At 47.0% G+C, this 23444-nt stretch overlaps 1 protein-coding gene across 3 annotated transcripts in view; it reads left to right on the forward strand.

Annotated features, from left to right (window-relative positions):
• The window catches only part of KIRREL3 (kirre like nephrin family adhesion molecule 3), a 599492-nt gene that overhangs the window by 357813 nt on the left and 218235 nt on the right, over window positions 1–23444 (forward strand). The gene's annotated exons all lie outside the window — the stretch shown is intronic.

Raw genomic sequence — 23444 nt, forward strand, 5'->3', positions numbered from 1 at the left:
CACTGACGCCAATGACAGGGCACGGCTTTGGGGGTGATGTGGTCTGAATCATCCAGTCCTGAACATTCCCAGGGCCCCAGGGCACCTGGGGGCTCAGACTTCTGCCCCTCTCTCCCTGTCATGGAGAGGCAGTAGAACAGGGATATTCCGCCCAGCCCAGGACAAACATCGAGATGTCACTGGAATCAGCTTCACCTGGATTGGGTCCATCAGGCCCCCCAGGAATCACTCAGGGAGCCCCACTCATGCAACTGCTGGGGAACTATTCACCTTCTCTCCCCCACCCACCCCACCCGCAGCACTTAGCAATTCAGTGTGTGTCCAGCCCGGCACTTTCGCTTATGGTCTCGGAGGCCTTGGACAATTCACTTAATCTCTCTCACCTTGGCTGTCTCATCTGTAAAATGGGGTTAGTAAGGCTACCTTTCTGGAGAAGTGGAGAGGTTTAGATGGGACAGTGGAAAAGCATACAACCCTGTTCTTGACGCTGATATCCTTCCTCTAGAGTGAAGAGGAAGTTATCAGATGAGATCATTAAAGCTTTCACAGCTACGGTAAGCCCTGCATTATTTGGTTCCATTCACATGCAATGTCTGGAACAGGGAAATCTAAAGTGACGGAAAGTGGGCTAGGGTTGCCTAGGGCTGAGGAGAGGAGAATGAAACCAAGTCCAAATAGTTAGGAAGGTGACAGCAAGCGAGTGTAGGGCTTCTTGGGGGTGATGAAAATATTCTGAAACTGACTGTGGTGGGCGTCGTACCTATCTGTGAGTATACTAAAATAACCATTATACACTTTAAACGGGTGAGCTGTGTGGTATGAGAACTATTTCTCAGCGCAGCTATTAGAAAAGGATCATTTGTTCTAATAAAAATAAAGCATTACAGCAGCAAATATGGTACCGCATGGTGGCATGTGACTGCCTGTGGGCCTGAGACACATCTCTGGCCCAGGCACATGGAGCTGTGGGCCACATCAGATGGTCTTGAATGGAGAAGCCAAAGGCCTATCTGCATCTCTATCCCCAGACTACCAGCGGCAGCTCTTTAGAGAATTCCCAGGACCTTTCCCTACCCGCCAAAACTACAACCACAAACAAGAAAAAGTGCATCTGCAGACGCTAGTTTGAGAAACGTGGGTCTAAGAGCAATGTGTCGAGGAAGGGAGCATTTTCCAGAGCCATCCCCCCAACCCGATGGGCAGGAGAGGCCCCAGGATAGGGGGCATTCTCCAGGCCTGAGACAGGATGGATAAGGGACAGGACAGAATTCCCTCCAGGATATGAATGGCATTTTCTCAGACTCCTCCCCTCCTGGAACTTCCCGGCTGTCTCTGTCCCTTAGGTGTCATGCCCCCGACATTGTGTGTCTCTTTTTTAAAAAAAATAAATTTCTTTTTAAATTTTTTGGCTGCACCAGATGGCATGTGGGGATCTTAGTTCCTGAACCAGGGATCAAGCCAGCATGCCCTGCAGTGGAAGCAGTTTTAGCCACCAGACCATCAGGGAGGTCTCACTGTGTGTTGTTTTTCTGAGGTGAACTCACCTTTGCCGGTGAGATCCACTCTCGCCCTGATGCTACTGACACCCCATTGGTAGCTCCAGCTGGGTCTCCCACCAGAGCCCCACACCTAGACCTGGACCCACATGCCACGTCCAATCCAGGCAGCCCCAAACCATGCCTGAAACCCTCACCCCTCCTCAAGCTTCCCTCTCCTACTGAATTTCTTATTCTGATTTAATCATCGTCCAGTTTCTCAAACCAAGATCATGGGGTTGTCCTCAACACCTTCTTCCTCTCCTTCTGTCTCTTGGTCACGTTCGATCCATTCTAACTACAAAATAGCTTCCTCTTTGCTTGGGTTACTTCTGTGACCTCTGAGTTGTCTCCGAGCCCTCATTGTCTCCTCTGTAACCCATTATCCACACAGCTGGTCATATCCCTGCCTCCAGTGGCTTCTGCTGCCTACAGACTAGAGTTCAGTCCCATCTGCTTGGCTGACAAAGCCTTTCATGAACCAAGCCCGTGAGTGCCTCCTTTCACTCCCCACCTCTGCCATGACCAGCACCTCATAAGCCAGGAAGCGGCTTCTTTGTTCCTGGGAGTGACAGAGAGATGGTAGGCACAGTACAGGCTGGTGACCGACCCGTTTGTCCCCACTACCCCCAGGCCCCAAACCAGAGGAACCTAGTCTAACACTGCTGCCTGCAGGCTTCAATCCCATGACATCCAACGCCTCCCCCCACTCACCCCCTCCATCCTTAACCCCCACATGAAAGCAAGTGGAGGCCAGAGCTCAATGGTTGGCACTGTAGCCTCCATCCAAAATTGCGGGCTTTTAACATACAGAATTGAGCCATAATTAATAATACGCTGAGTGTATAATCACAGAGCAGAGCAAAGACGGCCCAGCCCATTAGGTCAAACGCGCTGAGTGCCGCGGAAGAGCAGAAATCCACTTCTAAAGGCGTGAACAGTCGCTGGAAACATAAAAGGTCAGATCACGGGCTCAGTTGGACTTGATTATATGAGACGAGTGTGGAGATAAAGGCCCCAAAGCTGGACGATGTGTTGAGGAGATAAATGAAACCAGCAGGAGCGGGGTGGTGCTGATGTCACCCTCAGAGGATCTGAGAGGCCAGCTGGAGTGGCAGACAGCGAGCCCGGAAGGGAGGCCCTTCCACAGACACTCAACTTGGATGTGACTCTGTAGAGCAAGGTGTAACTTCCTACTCTTGACCAGACCTGACCCCTTTGTGTGCGTGCTGGTTAACATCATCCGCACCACTTCATCCAGCCCTCTCCTGTTTTTCAGGTGGAAATAAGCTCATGTCACCCAGTAGTGCAGACGAGAGCAACATGTTTTCATGGCTGTCCAGGCTGGCAGATGGAGAGAGCATTTAGAGAAAGCACATCAGCGTCTCAAATCTTAGAATCCATTGATTATGATTCTCCCTTTTTTTCTGACCATGCCACGGGTCTGTGGGATCTTAGTTCTCCGACCAGGGATCAAACTTATGCCCCCTATATTAGAATTGCAAAGTCCTAACCACTGGACTGCCAGGGAAGTCCTCTGTTTTTTATCTTTTTTTTTAATGACCATCCCTTAAGTAGAAGTTAAAATTTTTAGCCCCCATGCAAAGTCCCAGCCATCTTTTCCCACTAACCCCTTCAAATATTCTTGCTGTGAAATTTGGAAGAGAAAGAAAAAGGCTGTTTTCCTTTTGTGGGTCCCCAAGCCACTTGGGTGGCTGTTGGTATTAGGGAATGGTTTCCTGTGTGGGATCAGGAAAGAGGGTGGGGAAGGGCCTGGGAACCTGTGAGGCACCCTCCTCATAGCGGTCAGCACCTGAGCCTGTCCAAGCCCTTCCTTGGTACCACTGCTTTGTCCAGATGTCTCACTGTGGAGTCAGGACTTGAAGCATGGGGCCTGACACGTGGTAGGTGCTCAAGAGGAACTTGCAAAGGCCGTGAAATCTTGGATAGAGTTGACTTAGTATACCCAGGACATCCCATCCTCTTGAGATGGAGACTGGGGATCAATCTCCCAAAAAATGTAGAATGTATAGTCTCTGAAGTCCTTTCCAAGCTACAGAATTCCCCACACATTGCTCAGAAAAGAAGTGCCCTTCCTTCTTCTGTGACTCTCCAGCAGAGCCAGACGGTTGACGATTAGAGTTTGAAAGCATCCTCGAAGTCCTGTCGATTTGAGCCTCTCCATTAACAAGTGAGGATCCGGGGGCCCAGAAAGGATTAAGGGCTTCAACCAAGATCACACACAGCCATGACCAGAAGTAGCTTCATGCCCTGAGAAAGCTCCAAATGGATGAACCTCACTGGTATATGCTCTATTATCCCTCCATCCTTCCATAGTTAACTCATGAGGAACCTAACTGTGGAGGGAAGGAATCTCACCCTGGCGTTTAGAACTTCTTTAAATCCTTCTATGAGCAAAGCAAGGATGAACACATTTCCCAGTGGAGGAAGATCTTACAGACCCCAACACAGAACTATTTCTTGATGGGGAGAATATTCCAAAATCTCCTACCCATCCCTCTCCAGGAATCTCACAGGAGGCACATGGGTAGTGAGAAAGCCCCTGATCCCCCATTTGCTTTTCCCGGCCCAGTCCCTGTGCCAGCCCTGACCGTGGCGATGAGTGAAAACACAGATGAATTTTGGAAACATATTAAGACGCAATTATAGATTCCTTGCCTTTAGACGCTTCCTCCTTCCCCCTGGGTCCCTAGAATTAACATAAATGCCTTGGTCAGGAGAAGCTATGAAAATACTATCCATCTGGATCTAATTTTCAGAGCTGCTGGGCTACAAAGTGACCAGAGTTAAAGGTCTATTCATAAATTTTCTTCTCGGTGCCGCCTGCCTGAGCCCAAACTCTGCCGGCAATCCGCCTGTCCTGACCAGATAACAGATGGGACCGCTCAGATTCTGCACATGCAGCATAGCGCTCTGGCTGACCAAGCTCCCTCTCTCTGCCCCTCCAAGCCAAATGTGGCCTTGCTTCCTTGAACTTCATTTGTCTGGGTCACCCGCCCTCCTGTACATCTTTGCGGGTGTGGCTGTCCAAGTCAGCTGAATACAGCCAAGGGCCGTTTTCTGCACCTGCTTCTCCTTTGGCTATTCAAGCCCTTGACTGCATCGCCCAATCCCGGCTCCAGAAGCACACCTGGGGACCATTTCCTTTTTAAAAAAAATGTATTTGACTGTGTCAGGGCTTGGCTGGGGCACTGGGATCTTTCACTGCAGGGCCCAGACTCTCTAGTTGTGGCACATGGGCATAGCTGCCCCGTAGCATGTGGGATCTTAGTTCCCCAACCAGGGATTAAACCTGAATGCCCTGCATTGCAAGGCAGATTCTTAACCACTAGACCACCAGGGAAGTCCTGACCATTTCTGTCTTTAATACTTTCCCCGGAGAGCAAGGAGGGCTAGAAGAGAAGGAAACTCAAGCCTGTTTACTATATTACTTTCTATAATTTGTGGAAGGGCAGGTTACTAAAAATGAACTTAAATATCAAGTTTGAGACTTCAGGGTTAACTCAAAGCAATTGAGACACAAGACAGTGATTCAAATAGGAGTGAGTTCACGACTTAACTAGTTAGTCGGCTGCTTTGTTAGTTTAGTTAGGTGATAAATAAGGGAGGGACTCATTGCTATAGGTACACGAAAAGAAATGCGCCGCCAGTTATCTGGCAAGATAACAGATTCCCTTAGTACTCTTAGGGCTGTGTTTATTATCTGTGTATCCTCCTAGCTCTGTGCCTTAGAATTCCCTATGCTTCATTCCCTATGCTTCATCTAGTCAACCCTCTCCTCTCCCCAAACCTGTAGTAATAATCTGTTTACCCTCTCCATAATGTTGCTTTTTCCAGTGTCACATAAACGAAATCATACTGTATGTAGTTTTTTCAGACTGGCTTCTTCCCCTTGACAATATATATCTAAGATTCACTCGTATGATGGACTGATACCTTATTTCTTTCTTTTTTTTTTTTTTGAGATTTTTTTTTGATGTGGACCATTTTTAAAGTCTTTACTGAATTTGTTACAGTATTGCTTCTGTTTTATGTTTTTTGGCCCCAAAGCATGTGGGATCTTAACTCCCCGAGGAGGGATTGAACTCTCAACCCCTGCATTGGGAAGCAAAGTCTTAACTAATGGAACGCTAGAGAAGTCTCCCTCATTTCTTTTTATTGATGAATCTTATTTCATCACACAGATTTACCCAAATTTGTTTACTTATTCATCTCTTGGAGGACACCTTGGTTGCTTCCAGTTTTTGATGGTTATGAATAAACCTGCTATAAGCATTCGCATGCTTTTGTGTGCAAATACATTTTCAAATCAGTTGGGTAAACCCTAGAACTGCAATTGCTTGATCACATGGTAAGAGTATGTTTAGCTTTGTAAGAAAGTCCCAAATCGCCCTCCAAAGTACCATTTGCCTTTTCCACCAGTGATGAATGGGCATTCCCGTGACTCCACATCTTTGCATTGTCTTGTCAGCTTTTCCAATTTCAGCCATTGTATTAAGTGTGCAGAAGTATCTCATTGTATTTTTAATCTGTGTTTCCCTAATGGCAGATGATATTGAGTTATCTATTCATACGCTTACTTGCCATCTGCATATATTCTTTGGTGGAGTGTCTGTTGGAATCTTTTGCCCAGTTTTTAATGGGGCTGTTTGTTTTCTTATTGTTGAGTCTTAAAGAGTTCTTTGTATGCTTTGGATTCAAGTTCTTTATCTGATGTGTGATTTGCAAATATGTTCTCCCAGTCACCGCTGATTTATTTTAAAAAGATCACTGTTGCCTCCTACATGGGGCCTTTTCATTGTTGTTGTTTAGTTGCTGAGTCGTGTCCGACTCTTTTGCGACCCCCATGGACTGTAGTGCTCAAGAAGGAGAAAGACTATGTGAGCATTTAAAAACCACGGAGGGAAGATTGCCTCCAGCCTGGGACCCTGAAGCCAAAGGCTCCTTTTTCTTTCTTTCCGAGGGTCTAGCGGCTTCTCAGAGTAGTCAAAAACAGGCAATCCTGCAAAATAAAAATAAAAGCAAATAAAAGAAAGATGCATGCTGGTACAGGGGAAGCCAAAGAACCAAGAGCAGGTGAGTTTGGGTGAGGGATTTTTACAGTTAGCTCCGCACTGCGGAACTTCATGTCAGGAGTAGGGATGGAAAATCCTAACAGGTGGAGAAAGCTTCAGGGCATCACTGGAAACTCCTTCATCCAGAATATTCTCACTCTTGGTACACACACCCTCATCTGTAGGAAAGAAGCGCAGGGCTGGCATCTTTGTTAACGCTACAATAACCAAGCACCCGCAGGAATAGACTCACCCCTGCACACTCTGGGGTGGGGCTTTTAAATCAACCTGAAAGTTATTAAAAGCCCAGGTGAACCACCTGGAGGATTAAATTTTTTAAAAAAGGAATGGCTTGCCAACAGCTCTTTATAGATTTGAGACAGCAAATGGTGCATTATCGGCCGACTCTAAGCCATAATGAAATCCAAGAAGGGGCTCTTTTGTTAAGTGGGGGAGTCAGGAAGGAACTGATGAAGGGGGGCAGGAGGAAAGGCCACCATGCTGCCTGGGGTCCAGTGGATGGAGCTCTTCTTCCCCTGGGAAGCCCCCCCAGCTTGGACAGCCCATCAGACTTCAGGGAAACGGAGTCAATCTGGGGAGAGGAAAGTCCAGCATCTTCCTGTTGCCCCTGGTGTGTATCAGCCCTTCATGAGGTGCTGAGGTTGGTCTGAGACATGATTCCCAAAATCCATGACCACGAACAAACGTGACCAAACAGTTCTGTCCCACACCCCGCAGAAAAGAAGCTGCAGGGTTTCACTCCAGGATGCCGGAGTCCAGGGTTTTAACCGCTTCATCCCAAGATCAGGAAACACCAGCCTTCCCAGACGGGCCAGATTCAGAACCTTAGGTCTTCTGTGACGTACTCACAGGGTCACTGCTGTGCCAAATTGCTTCAGTTGTGTCCAACCCTTGGTGAAGTCCAGGTGTGTGTAGGGGGGCACTATTTTCAGGAACAAACAGGATCGATGATATTTAGCAAAACCTCCTCAGTTTGGGCAGGAGTGCAGTGACCCTGGGACTTCCCAGGTGGAGCGAGTGGTAAAAAAACCTGCCTGCCAATGCAGGAGACATAAAAGACATGTTCAATCCCTAGGTCAGGAAGATCCCCTGGTGGAAGGCATGGCAATCCACTCCATTCTTGCCTGGAGAATCCCATGGACAGAGGAGCCTGGTGAGTTACAGTCCATGGGATTGCACAGTCAGACATGACTGTGGCACACATGCGTGCACACACACAGAGACTCACACACACACACACACACACAGTTCAGAAATATCAGTTGTGACTATCCCAAATGAGGCCTAGGAGAGGTCTTAAAATCCAGGTAGGATGATGGTCCTGCTGGGCCACTTGAGTTAAGATTCTCTCAGGAGCAGAAGCGTGGACTCAATTGTTTGTTGAGTCCATCATATCAAAGTCGAAGTCATTATAACCATGGCCCTCCAGGAAAAACCAGTTACAAAGAGGCTGCGTTTCTCTCTCTTGTCTCCCCACATCTTTCCTCCACCTCACATCCTGCTTTCCAGGCAATTCCCTTCTGCAAGAGTCCATTAAACACGTCAGCAACACCTATGTGCAAATAGCCCAGCTCTCTCCAAAGCCACATTATTGTTGTTCCAGAAGCACTTCTAGGCAAGCAGTTCTGAACCAAAATATTTGTCAAGCAACTTAATATCCAACCCTGTGCATACAGTACTTCTGAATGATATTTGCAACTGGAAATTGTTTGTCTAGAATTCAAGAGAAAAGAAATGGACTTTTGCTATGATTGAATTCATTAGAGGCACATTCTTTGATTTTTTTTTTTTCTCCCTTAACTCTCAGCTTTCAAAGTTATTTCCTTGTCCTACATCATGGAGTCATCTAGAGTTTTCCACCCCCGTCCCCAACTTTTTTTTAACCCAGAGTGATAGCTTTTCCTGAAATAAATTGGACAAAAAGATGCAGAGCTACTGACAAATAAAAATGCCATGTTGAACAAGGTTCCTAGTCACTCCAGCATCTCCTAGGATCGATGTTTGGTTTCTGAACCTTGTAAAACTCGGGAAACCCTGACCCCGAGGCTGTCGGTCCAGACCTCTTCCTCCCCGTGTATCTTTCAACATTTGTTTTCCCATTGCAGACCCAAAATGCACAAACCCACAGCAGCATTGCTCATGGATCAACACATCCACTTAGCAGCTGGCTTCTCAAGAACATGGTCTTATTTATTTTTCTGATGGAAGACCTCACAGTCAATCCAAATAAAAATGGGAAAAGCAAAAGCCCCACCAGAGAGAACAAGGGAGCTGCATTCAGCCCTAAGCATTAATATCACAGGGCAAGAAAATAAACCGTGTTGGGAGAGAGACTGGATAACCAGGCAGCACAAATCACTGATATTGTTTTCCTTGCGCCATGAAAGTGAGAAAAATGTTTCCCTGTTGTTCCTAAGTGAAGGGAATGGGTTATTGTTCAATAAGCTTGTCTATAACTTTCTTCTCATTAGATTTGTTCCGTCTTGGCAAACCCTTGGAAGGCTTGGCAACCCCAAAGAGCTCTCAGGGCACATAGCTCTCTATTCCTCAGGAGTTGGCTGTGCCGTGGGTGGGTTCCACACACACATTCCTTCTTCCCTCCCCTACTCTCCTGCTCTTCCTTGCTGGCTCATCACTGCAGGAAGAGGAGCTGGTACCCAGGCAGGAGCTGGAACCCAAGGCCACCATCCATTGTAGATGCAGTGAGAAGCAAGATGGTAAGATGACTTGAAATTATTTGCCAGACAGAATGGGATTCCCGCAATCCATGCTCTTCCTAATTAACCAAGATCCCACTGCACTTCTCTACTGTTGATTAATGTTTCTTCAACTTCTGTAATAAAGAAGACAAATGGTTCTGAGCCAAGGATGTGAATCAGCATCTTTTGAGCATCCCTTTCCAAATAAAAATGCCCAGATCGTCCAAATCCAGGGACTTGGGTACAGTAACAAGAGCAAAAACAATAGCATATATATGCTCATACTTACATAGCATAAATAGAAAATATTCTAAATTCTTTATTTTAATGGCTTCATGTAATCCTCAAGGCACCCCTACCCCAGGTTTCATTATGAGCCCCATTTTATAAATGGGAAGAAATGGAGGCAGATAGCATTTAAGAAAATTTCCCAAGGTCACAGAGGTGATAAGAGCTGGAGACAGGCGTGTTTGGAAATGTAGCATGTTTCCAAGCTCTACACGCTTTACCATTAGAGTCTGCTTGTATTTGTATTTAAAATATCTCCTGAAATGTATACCTGGCTAGGAGTCACTGTGTTCTTGTTTAGTCACTGAGCTGTATCCAACTCTTTTGCAACCCATTGGACTGTAGCCCACCAGGCTCCTCTGTCCATGGGATTCTCCAGGCAAGCATACTGGAGTGGGTTGCTGTTTCCTTCTCCAGGGGATCTTCCCGACCCAGGGATCAAACCCAGGTCTCCTGCATTGCAAGCAGATTTTTTACCACTGAGCCACCAGGGAAACCCACAGAGGGTGTACGCTGAACAAAATGTGGTCTCTGCTCCCAGTGTGAAGGGGAAAGGAGACACACCCCCAAGTAATCATAATATCATAAATAACATATTGAAGGCCGTGGAAACCTAGGGTACGATCATTGTTCATTCTGCCTGGAGGGGACAGGGTGGGAACCTTCAAGCTGGATGCCAAGGGGTGAGCTCCAGTACCTGAGGGTGAATGTTCTCCCCAGGGCATTCCTGTCAAGAACACAGTGTTCACGGACTAGGAAACAGTTTCTTGTGGCTGCAGCCAAGGGTGGAAAGGGATGAGGTTCAGCCATGCGTCCCCGAACCCGCCTTTGAGGCACTGAAGCAAGGGAACCAATTTCCCTGATGTCTTGCTGGTTGTTTGGTCCTGTCCAAAACACCCAAATGTCTGCTAACCAGATGCTCTGCAGGACATTTGGTCCTGTCCAAAACATCCATAAGACATGTGGTCCACGCCAAAGGGTCCTTGAGATTTGGTCGTATCCAAAATATCCATGAACATATGTGTTCAGTGCCAAATGGTTTTGCACAGGATCCAGAGATCAAGGGCCTTTTGGAGTGAACCAAATGGTCGTCCAAATATCAAGAGCCTTTTGGCTTGGGCCAACTGTCTTATGGACCAAATGTCATATGGATGTTTTGAACAGGACCAAATGTCTGTCAGCCCCAAGATAGCTCACAACCTAGGGAACAACAGTGGGCATCTCCAAAAACTAACTGGCCTTGGGGGCTTAGAAAGGGCTCCGCAGAGGTAGTAGAGATGGAGATACTCTGGTGTAGAGATGACCCCCAAGGGGGTGAGGCCTGAATTCCTTCATCCCTTTCAGCATCCCCAGCCCCAACAGAAGACCTGCTGCCTTCCCTCCCTCTGAGGCTACTCCAGTCAGTCTCGTCTCATGTGTCCCAGGCGGTGGGGTGGGGGTGGGAGGATGCTCTTCTCAATGCTGAAAGGCAAAGTCCATCCCGTGAGGTTTCACAGGACTTCCCTTCCCACCTTTGCTTGCTTCCTCTTTTATTCATTCCCTGTCTGTCACATCAGACAAGGGTAGGTTCTGTGTGATCCTCTTTGTATTTTGCCTGCTATATTTAAGGGGTGCTGGGGATGATAATAGTAGTGTTGGGGAAAATGCCCGTGGCCCCAGCAAAAGTACACATCCTCCTTCTGATCCTCAGCTTGGTAATAGAGGGTGCATTAGGGATATATCCACTCAACTTGCTCTAAACAGCTCCAGTATTAATGGAAATTTTAATGAAAAACTAAGCCTTGATTAGGTTGCCAAGCAGAATTCCCACACTAGGCAGTCTGGTTAATTTCCCTTGTGCCAAGGGCACAGGATCACACACACACACACACACAGAGACACACGCACACGCATTCATCAAGTTCCCACCGCGCTCCAGACCAGTGACCCTCATGCTTTCTTCTGCCAGTTCAACCCTCGAATTTTATATAGGATTGCAGTGGCTCTGCCATGCTTATCATCAGAGCAGGCTCAGAGATTAGGATGTGCCAGGGAACTCCAAAAGGATCATCCAGGTTCTCTCAACCTCCTTCACCTGCTCAGACAGAATCTGGAATTGGCCAGAGAGATCGATAGGTTCAGAAGTAGAAATTCAAAGGGCTAGGTGCCTCTCTTTCTGGGCAGCCGTGGCGTACCAGTCCTCACTTCCCTGGGTACCAGCTATTTGTATAGCTTCCCAAGAAACACAGAAGTGTACGCTCCCGGGAGATGTTTTAATTATGACAGGCAGGTCCATCTACCCCTGTGCAGGAGAAAGCGGCACCTCCCTAGGGAGATCCAGCAGTTGTAGGAGAGAAGCAGTAAATGGCTTTGTCTTGTTAAAGCCAGACACGATGTGGAAACTTCCTCCACGGCCCCCTCCCACCTCCGCTCACAGGCCACATTCCAGATCCTCATCCATTCCAGGCACGGGCAGGCGGGTGCGGGGTATGATATGGACTCATAGCATACTCTTCCCGGTGCTTCTTCCTGGTCCAAGCCTGAGCAGCGCCCTGACACCTGATCAAGAGCATTTCTGCCAAGGAGAAGCCAGTGAACAGGGAGAGTGGATCCCTGACTCCTGTTCTGGGTAGAAATGCATGAGTAAGAAGAGAGAGGAAACAAATAAATAAAAAGAAGAAAGGATCTAAATAAAAGTAAAATGCTACACTCCAGACAGGCAAAGAGAGCCTGGCTGTTGAGAAGCCATTTGAAGCAAAGGAGATAGACTGGATCTTTTCTTTTTTCTCTCCCCATAAGTTCCTTCCTTGATAAGTCCTTGGCTCTGCTCCGCCGTTTCCAGCATCACCACGCTCTGCATGGAGCCTGCCCCTTTTTCTGGTGTCTCTGATGGTCAGTGGGCAGATGCCCCAAAGTCTCTGGAAGTTGTTATGGTTATGGGCTCTTGGTCATAGGGTTGCATTTTCCCCTTTATTAGTCCCTAATGCCGCTGTTCACTAGTTGTGTGATTCCTCTGTGATGGCTGATAGAAATACTAAATTTTCCTCAATGATAGCACTTCGGAGTGGGGAGGGGTGGTAAATGTAAACACAGCTTTCACCTTTCAGATCCTGGATGCACAAAAGAAAAAAAAAAAAAGCTACTTGGGGGGTGGGGAGGAAAGCAGTCTTATTTCTCTCCTCTCAACAGGCTTTTGGCTCTCTCTTTCTTCTACCTGTCCACACCTCCCTCCCCCCAGTTGCCATTTATTTCCCCAGCATCCTAAGGATGAAAAATCCTCTTTCAAAAGCTGGATTTGGTCCTCAGCTTTGTGAATTGAACCAGGGCCTCCTGTTTTCTTGTGTATCACAGTAGAGACTTTTGCTCAGGTTTTCTTTCTCAACCCTAGATACACACAGAATCTCTGAGGTACTTTTAAAAATCACTCCCATTGGGGGCACCTTGGACTGATGAAATCAAAATCTTTGGATATGGAGCCTGGGTGTCCGTCTGTTTATACTCCCCCAGATGATCTTAACATGCAGCCAGCAGAGAACACCACTCTCTAGCCGCATCCCCAAAGCCACAGGCAGTTGCCCTCAGAAACCTGTAATCTTCACAGCTCATGTCCTTTGGTTCTCTTAAGGGTTGAGGTTAGGGCTGACCTGCTAGAAATAGAGTCAGCAGATCCTCTGGCTGACAGGGGGACTCATTGAAAAGACCCCATGAATACAGATTAACCCCAGACATAGGCTCTCTGACCCACCTGAGTAATGTACCTCCTCCTTCAATTACCTTTCAGCCCAGGTAATTCATTCCTCATTATTATTTGGGACAGAATACAGACGCATAGAAGTTGTAGGGGACCCCTCTCATATGCTCATGTGACAGTTGTATCTGTTCTCTTTGTGATAAACAGCACACAACCAGACAACGCTTATCAGAAACCCACACGAGGCGTGACCCGCTGCTAGTCGCTATTTATTCTAAGAGACAGTGTATGTGCCATTTGGGAGCTTATGTCATAAGAAAAATGACACCATCCAAAACACAGTTAGTTACCCAGAAGGCAGTTACAATTCTGTGCTGTCTTTTTTTTTCTTTTCTTTTCTTTTTTCCTTAGGATGTTTTGCGATCTATAGGGGGTGTGTCACCAAGATGTTAAATGGCAGAAGAGTGGTGGCTCTAACACATAGACTTCGGTGGCTTCTGGAGAGTCTGATTCCTTCCAAGTCTTTCATCTGGTCTCAAATGATTTTCCCACTGGCCTTTGTCTCAACCTTGCTACCCAAAACCCAGAGCAAGGCAGAGTCATTTGCCAAACCTCCATCCCGTGTAGCTTTCTGGATGGTGTTAATATATAGCCCAAGGAAAACCATATTGTATCTTTTTACTGGTTCTTGGAATGGCTTCATCCTTTACTAACCAAGCCTCATCTTTCTCGGAGTCAGTGCATGTTCTAACTGTGGAACAGTCTTATGCTTTACTGCCTTGGCAATCAATGTGACAAGCCCAACAAGATTGCTTTCTCTGGCCTGATAATAGGCAGGTCATCTTTAAAAGTTTGCTCCTCCTCCAATGGGCATCAACCTGAGGTTTCCAGCCATTTACTTGGGTCTCTCGGGAGCTCTTATCATCCAGACAATGGGTTCCCTTCTTGGAAACGGTCCAAGACACACAGTCAGTTTCTCAATTAGCCATGCTAATGGAGGCGAGCAGTAGTGCAGATAACCCACAAGAGCAGATTGTCTGAAAAATCACTTTTATCAGCTTTGGAACAAACGCTATGGTGCCGTGCATGTAAGTGTGTATGCATGAGCGTGTTCCCAGCAGCGTCACATTTTCTGTGGATTGTCTGCACTTTATATGTAGCAGAATTTGCATTCTGTAAGGTAACATCATTTGAAAGTGGGAGTAAGCCTCCCACCGTAACTTGAGTAACAGACTGGAATAACAGATGCTCCCTAAGTAATCTACAGAGGTGACGAAGGGGGCCACGGACCTCTGTTTCACTAGTTTTGTAGGTACCACTGGGCTTGTTCTTCCCACATGGGTGTGTGCTGTGCCCTGCATGACCTTGGTTGGGGGGCTGGTACGCAATACCAGCCCCAGAGGCTAGGGCTGTTGGGAGCTACTCACAGCCACTGTCTCTACAGGCTGCAGTTACCCCTGCTTGCTGGCCACACTGAATTTTATTTGCCCCCTTCAGCACCAAAACGCCACGTGGGAAGTGGAGACTATCAGATATTCCTGCAGAACAAGCATCCTACAGCCCCAACCTTTCTTGGAAATTGATTACAAGTTCTTAAGGGTTGACTTGAAAGGAACCACATGGTGGGAAGTGGTTTTTAAACCTTATTGAACACAACACTCACCCAAGGAACTTGTTTTAATTGCATGTGTGTGAGCTTTACTCACAAAAATTCTAGTTCAGATGCCTGGGGTATGTCCTTCAGTTTGCATTGTTGTCAAGCACATCACCCTTGGAGAGACTCCCCCCGGAGAATCTCTGCTTATAGAATCATTCTGACTCAGCTTCTGATCTGACACTGGGCGGTAGCTGGAGTGAAGATGAACATCAGCCTTTTCAGGCTCTTTTCCTTCACAAACCATTATGTTTTGGTCCCAACTCAACTTAACAATGGACCGGTAGGGACCATTGATGTGGGGTGGGACAACCCAGTGAGCTGGAAGAAGTGTCCAGACACTTGGGTCAGTGCATCTTCTTCCTAGCCTGTCCGTGTCCTGAAATGCACAGCCCACCCATAAGCCACAGAGCCTTCTTAAATGATACTGTAGTAATAGCTGTTTATCGGGTACTTAGGAGTTAGCTAGCATTATTGTTAATGTTCCACATGAATTTCCTCATTGAATTCACTTAATCCTAAGAGGTGTTATTCTCATTTTGGGAGGACCCGTGGAGAAGCTATCTCTTTGTAGAGCCAAATTTAAAATACAAGAAAAAAAAAGAAAAACAAACAAACCCAGCATGTTTGAGATTCTTGAAGGAAAGACAGCATGTAAATCAACTAATTATCATTAGCATTCATAACTATATCCTTGGAGGCAAGAGAGGGAAAAGTATGATTTTCTGTAGCTTTCTAAGAGATGGTTAGTATTAGAGCAATTAGCAAACTAATTGGCCAGTTGAAATGGTTTTCTGTGATCTTCCTGATCAATGCCCACTGGCCTAGCCTCCCTGAGATATATGGGTTAGGTCAGTTCAACGGCTGTGACCAACCACCTAAAATGCGGTTGTTATGCTGGACAGTTTCTCATGTTTCAAAGATCAGACAAAGTAATAGGTCCAATTGTTTATTTTATCATCAGCTTTCTAAAATAAGCAGTAGAACACATAGTCACATAAAAGGACTCAACTGCAAGTATTATCAGTCTTAAGGCAGAATTAAGCAGGGTATAGTGGAGAAGCAGGACATGAAATAAGGTGCAGAGGCAACAGGAAGAGAAAGCTGTTGACATGGAGCCCTAAAGACAGGGGAAAGGTCTTAACAAGATGCAAATCCCATTCGGGAAAGCTCTCCAACTTGGTAATTAAAGTCTATCCAGGAATGTAGAGCTGGCAAAGTATAAAAGATCAATAGGTTAAATACTTTATGTTGTTTAATCAGATACTTAACACAAATCAAATATTACCTTATTGAGGTTATGAGGCTAAATGAGGGCACTGTGGCGGTGAACATCCATTACTGAGACACCAGTGGATCATGAAAACAGCCAGATACATCCCTTAGTCACCTCCAGCCCTGAGATGAGAAATTAGACCAGGAAGCCTCTGCAGAACTGAAGTGCCCTCTGTGCTTTTTTCTATAGGAGTAGCTAAGGAAGTTAGGGTTATGAGTTCCCCTAGATAATTAAAGGTACCAAGTCCCAAAATGTATAAAAAGGCGTGAAGATCTCCTTGAAGCTAGATATACCTGTGTTAGTCACTCAGTCCTGTCCAACTCTTTGCGACCCCATAAACTGTAGCTCGCCAGGCTCTTCTGTCCATGGGATTCTCTAGGCAAGAATACTGGAGTAGGTTGCCATTTCCTACTCCAGGGGATTGTTCCCACCCAGGGATCGAACCCAAGTCTCCATGTTATAGGCAGATTCTTTACCATCTGAGCCACCAGGGAAGCCCTCAGTTCAGTTCAGTTCAGTCTCTCAGCCGTGTCCAACTCTTTGCGACCCCATGAACGGCAGCACGCCAGGCCTCCCTGTCCATCACCAGCTCCTGGAGTTTACCCAAACTCATGTCCATCGAGTCGGTTATGCCATCCAGCCATCTTATCCTCTGTCGTCCCCTTCTCCTCCTGCCTTCAATCTTTCCCAGCATCAGGATATTTTCAAATGAGTCAACTCTTCACATCAGGTGGCCGAAGTATTCAGCTTCAGCATCAGTCCTTCCAGTGAACACCCAGGACTGATCTCCTTTAGGATGGACTGGTTGGATCTCCTTGCAGTCCAAGGGACTCTCAAGAGTCTTCTCCAACACCACAGTTCAAAAGCATCAATTCTTCGGCACTCAGCTTTCTTATAGTCCAACTCTCACATCCATACATTACCAATGGAAAAACCATAGCCTTGACTAGATGCACTTTTGTTGGCAAAGTAATGTCTCTGCTTTTTAATATGCTGTCTAGGTTGGTCATAACTTTCCTTCCAAGGAATAAGCATCTTTTAATTTCATGACTGCAATCACTATCTGCACTGATTTTGGAGCCCAAAAAATATAGTCAGCCACTGTTTCCACAGTTTCCCCATCTATTTGCCATGAAGTGATGAGACCAGATGCCATGATCTTAGTTTTCTGAATGTTGAGCTTTAAGCCAACATTTTCACTCTCCTCTTTCACTTTCATCAAGAGACTCTTTAGTTCTTCTTCACTTTCTGATGTGCAAAAGTGAGGCAGGCCTCCACAATATTCAGGACCATAGAAAGTTCCCTCTTTCTTGTAAGATAGAGCCTTCTCATTCCCTCCATTACCATGACAGACAAGGCAGTGTTAGGGTATGAAGCTGCCAGTCTTAGAAACACTTCTCTGAGAAGGGATCCCGTGGGGATAAGGGGTCAGCTAGACACTTCCAGGAGTAGGAGAGCTGTGACTGAGCCACAGAGGAGCCAAGTGATCCTCAGGCTTTGGCGCTGCAGATCTTCTGTTAAATTCATGGGCATCCAGTGCAGAAAGCTTTGTCAATTGATCATTACTTGTACTCTGCCAACCTTGCTGGCCTTGATCTAGTCAAATTCTGTCTTGATTTTTCTAGTAGATAGAGGTAAAGCCAGAATGGAATTTTATTGGAAACGAAGAGGAAGCAAAAGGGAAAGGAGCAGTAGAATTACGATGTATCACCATGACTAAACACACGATTCTGCATCCATCCAGTCAGACAGCACAGGTCCACCTGACCCCACCTGCAGAAATCCCAGCTGGTTCCCACTGCCTCCCAGAGCCCACCAGAGCCCTCTCCGGGGAGGAGATAGACAGTCCCAGTCTTACTGTCTCTCTCCCCTCACTTCACCTCACCTCCATCCTTCTGCAGGCCCTGGGTTTCCACAATTCTGGGCCCACTCTGGGAGAGATAAGGAGGAAGACTCTGGCCTTTCTCTTCCCAAGAACACATCCTTAGGCACTGGTTCCACCAGCTCTCACCTGGCAAATCTGTGTCCTGTCCTCCCTGGAGGCTCCTCCCCATCACTTCTCTCTGGGTTGGTTTGCTTGGTTCACTGAAACATGTTCACCAGCAGGCTATGAGGTTGGACTCTACTTTTATGGAAACAACCAACGCTTCTATAATATTCTAAGCTAGCAGTTTTCTAACAGGGCCCCTCAGAGCCCTGGATACCAAGGAAGTCCAAACTGCTTGTGCAGTGAGGGGGCTGAGCAGGCAGGACCCAGGACCCAACCACCACTTGGCACCCACCACCTGATACCTTACTGATACCAACTTTCTGTGTGGAGAGTCCATATAAAACTTCATCTGAAAAGAAATCTACTACTTAAAAAAAAGAAAACAAACCTGGAAGCCATTAGTCCAAGTTTTCTAGACTCCTAATGATAGCTCCTTTTATTCTATTTCCATCCCAAAAGATAACAAAACAGTCCTCATAATGACTAGCAATTGTTGAAGGCTTGTCGAGAGTCAAGGCTTTTCAATGCACTGCATGATATTAACCCTCCTTCTAAGGAAGAACATTCATCCTGCACATGAAGAAGCATAAAGACGACGGTGAGAAACCAGCCCAAAGGCCTCCCAGATAGGAAAAGCAGAAGCAACAAGCATCTCTCCAATCACTGCCCTCCCGACCTCACTCATCCAAACATTGCTCCCATGAGCACCTGCTATTTCTAGCTCCAGAGAGGGCTGTGGTTTTTGACTCCTTGGCCAAACACAGATAATTGACAGCCTAGACTCCCAGGGTGCCCCGCACGCGCGGGACTTCCTAGCTCAGGTTCTCATCTCCGCCCTCTTCCAGGGGCTTCTAATCAGCTTCCAACACCTCCTCTCACACCTCCCTGGTCCCCACCCACCTTTTAGAGTCACCTGTTATGACAACACCTTTGTCAGTAACAAAGTGTTAGGAACAAAAAGAACAAGAGAAAGTTAGTTTTGAGGTTATGACTAGACAAGAGCTAGTGTTTGCTGTTCCTGCTACTGTGGTTCCCCCCATCTTAGGGGGCAGGTGGGATTTCCATGGTGTTATCACCCCCCGGGGACCTGCGCCCAGACAGGAAATCAGGCCACCAGGACTTTCCCCTTCATTCTCTGCCCTCTGAGACAGCTGGGACCTAGGCTTCATACAGCTCTCCTGCAGCCTGGCCCCCCGGCTCTGGAGATGACAAGTGTGTGCTGTGAAAATTGTACTTCCTCTCTCTTCTCAAAGTGGCTTCCAGTCCCCAGAGTGAGAGCAGGATAGCTCCCTTCCCTGGTTAAGAAAGGAAGCAATGCGATGGCAGGAGGGAGCGCTTTGGAGTTGACAAGTGAAGTGGTTTTTAACCTTCCAGGTTCAGTTGTTTGCGGAGGGGAGAGAGAGGGCGAAGGAGAAAAAAGGCAGGTGTGATGGCTTCAGCAAGTCAGACTTTTCAGAGAAACAAAGAAGGCATTTGTCAGAGCAGAGAGCTGTGCGAACCCACCGAGAATTCAGGCAGTTAGCACCTTGGCAAGCCCCTGCTTTTGCAAGCTGTGACCTAATTTCAAGAGATCCCACTTATACTGTCTTGTGGATAAAAACAGGCACAGTGAAACCTCTCCTGGATGAGGCTTTGACATCAGGAATAATTATCCTGACTCCAGTGACTAATCCCCTTTCTTACCCCTTCCCCCTAACCCAATCCTGCCCCCTTCTCTCTCCTTTTCACAAATCTTTGGGAGAGCTGCCAGATCACAAGCCCCCAACACAAAAGACAGACTTACTCCACCATCACCCATGCACTGTGGGTGAGACCTATGTTTAATTCAGCCTTGGCCAGCCGGTGAGCTAGAGATGTCTCTCAATGTGTTCTTCCATCCTGATTAATATCTGGCAGGTTGAGCTGTCTTTTTAAAGCCAGGAAAGACCAAGGAGTTACCTCTGGGGTGCATGAGGGCCCTCGGCAGACTCCTCGCCTATTACCTAATAGGTTGTTGTTGTTTAGTCACTCCATCGCGTCTGACTCTGCATCCCCATGGACAGCAGTGCTCCAGGCTTCCTTGTCCTTCACTATCTCCCAGAGTTTGTGCAAACTCATGTCCATTGAGTCGATGATGCCATCCAACCATCTCATCCTCTGTCGTCCCCTCCTCCTCCTGCCCTCAATCCTTCCCAGCATCAGGGTCTTTTCCAGTGAGTCGGCTCTTCCCATCAGGTAGCCAAATTCAACTTCAGCATCTAATAGGTTGCTAATATAATTTAGGGAGTGGAGACAAGGCTTTAGAGAAGCAAATCCTTAAGATATTCACAGTTTAAAATAAAATTGAAAAGCAATGAGGCAGTGTGAAAGGGAAAGGTTGTAAAGATTTAGGTACACAAGTTTCCACTGAGTCCAAGCATCTGTATTCTTAGGGGCTCAAACCTCCCATGGTATCAGGTTGTAGATGTCTGGAGTGATGAGGTCCAAGTTCAATGCCCCCTCCAGACAGATGTGGTCTTTCCAGGCCATTACTTTCTAAGGTGCAGTGAGAAGTGAGGGAGGGCATCCATCTGAAGCAAGAGAGCTTCCTAGATTACACATGCCCACCTTCATCTTTGAGTTAACAGTAGGAAACTCTCCTTCTTGGAGGTCTTCTGAGAAAGACCAAGACTGGCTTCATATTTGGTATTTTAGAGGCAGATGCATAGAGGTAGGGGAAAAGGACAAAGTATTTACTTAAAGTTCTTTTCAGTTTAAGTATCCTTGATCCATCTTCTTGGGATTGATTCATTTTGTTGGTGAAATGGAAGAAATCCTGGGTGCTAAGGAGAAACCTTACCTTTCTGTAGCTTCTAGAAGGCTCGGTGGTTTAAAAACAAAACAAAAAAAAGAATCCGCCTTCTAATGCAGGAGGCAACACAGGAGATGAGGGTTTGGTCTCTGGGTTGGGAAGATCCCCTGGAGGAGGAAATTGCAACCCAATCCAGTATTCTTGCCTGGAGAATTCCATGGACAGAGGAGCCTGGTAGGCTACAGTCCATAGCGTTGCAAAGAGTTGGACACAACGGAAGCAACTTAGCATATACACAAGAGCACAGTGATGAAATGAGTATTCCTGTAGAGAACCCACACCCCCACCGCCTTTGCATCTTCCACCCCAAGTATCCTAACCATGAGCCCTCACTCATCAGCCTAGTGAAACTGAATGCAGAGTTTTGTTGCCAAAACTGAAACTGAATGCAGAGTCTCTCCAAGTCAAAGAGATTCTCAAAGTAGAAATTAGGACTTCTAGGCTTCCCTTGAAACCAGAGCCCTGGAGAAGGGAGATTCAAGGACGATAAACTCTAGAACTGAGGACTGTGGCCATGCTGTGACTGAGGCTGAGATGAGTGCCCCAGTGAGCCTGATGTACAGAGAACAATAGGCAAGTAGAAGACTCAGCCATGGTCCCAGGGTGGTTCTGTCCAGGGAGAAATTGGGGGACCCCCCCCCCGAATCTTCATATTGGTATTTGCATGGTATCCTTTTTTTAAAAAATAAATTTTAAAATTTTCATTTTGGGAGGGGCTGTGGTGGGTCTTGCTTCCGTGCTTTCCCTAGTTGTGGTGAGCAGGGCTACTCTCCAGTAGCAGTGCGTGGGCTTCTCATTGCAGTGGCTTCTCTGGTTTCGGAGCACAGGCTCTAGAGCTCATGGGCTTCACTAGTTGCAGCACAGAGGCTCAGTAGTTGTAGCACACGGGCAGGAGAGCAGAGGCTCAGTAGTTTGGGTGCACAGGCTTAGTTGCTCCAGGACATGTGGAATCTTCCCAGACCGGGGATTGAACTGGTGTCCCTTGCATTGCAAGGCAGATCCTTAACCACCGAACCAGCAGGGAAGCCCACATGGTATCTTTTCCATCTCCCTTGATGGTGCGATTGAGTGTGGCTAGACTAGAAGGGAGATGCCATTTTCCATTTGGCAGCACAACAGACGGGAGAAACATCAACAGCCTCCTGTGTCTTCCTCCTTCCCATCCCCAGGTCTCACTGTCCTCCCCTGTGTACTATCAGGGACCCTACGGGATCGGCCGTGGTCTTACCACATCTTGTCCAGCTTCTCCCACTAGGTACACGGGCTCTGCTCCTTGCCCTAGCCTGCAGCATGTCACCCTGAATGCTGCCTGGTCAGAGCTGGGCCTACCTGTCCAGGTGAGCTGGAATGGAACTCAAAGTGTGGTACCCAGAATTCGTGTTAGGATGTCCGCCCCGGGAGTGCTTTTCTCATGCGGTATCTAGCGTATGTGTTTTGCACTTGACGTCAGAGCAGTTCTGTATCCATGTCCATTTGAATTTCATGACCATCCTGTGATGTGTCATCATCTGCAACTCACAGCAAAGAATTGAGGCCCTAGAGAGTGACTCTTCCCAAGGTCAAATTCCTGGTTACTCACTGAGACCTGGAGCCCGGCTTCCTCACTGGGTCCAGCTGGTGCGCCTTCTGCCATCCCATCCCTGCCCATCCTCCACCAGCAGTTCACATCCATTTCCTCTAAGGACCACGCCAGTCCCCAGTGCTGTCTCCTTCATCTGACTGTGGAAAGCTCACTGTCTGCGTCTCAGTTGCCTGGTTATTCAATCACTCTCTTATTTACTTAACTTTTCAGGTGTGTACACGTATTCTTCCAAGAAAATTATAAACAAGTGTCTGGCATACACTTTATTATACCTGCTCCCTCTCCCCCACCCCCACCCCACCCCCAACAAAACCCAATTAAGAGTGTAGGAGACATTTAACAAATACCGGCTGCTGAATGCATGAATGAATGACTTTTTTAATCAAATATAAATTAAACCAGTGTCTCATCCAAAGCAGAGCTTCTAGCATTAACCCCTGTGGAGCTGTTTCTAATGGCAGTAGGAGATCAGTGAGGTGGCTGGCCCTTCTGTCACTGCTCTATGGAGGGGACCCCAGGGAGGGAAATCTGAAGGCCTCTGACCTGGTGGGTTGCCTATACAGTGAAAATTTGGTATTAAGATTTCAAAAAAGAATAACTCTTCCAAGTCCCCCATTTGGGATGGTATTAACAGGGGTGGCATTGATGAGGTTTATAATAACAGCCCTGGTGTTTTGGAGACAGTGGGGAATCCAGGAGACTGTGGATCACAGAGTAATGGAGTGTGGGGCTTCAGAATCAGACATCCCCAGGGTCCCAGCCCTGCTGCTTACTGGTTGAATGGATGACTTTGGGCAGGTTCTGTGACCTCCTGTCCAAAGTCC

Source organism: Cervus elaphus, chromosome 2 (genome assembly GCF_910594005.1).
Source record: "Cervus elaphus chromosome 2, mCerEla1.1, whole genome shotgun sequence".
Taxonomy (NCBI): Eukaryota; Metazoa; Chordata; class Mammalia; order Artiodactyla; family Cervidae; genus Cervus; species Cervus elaphus.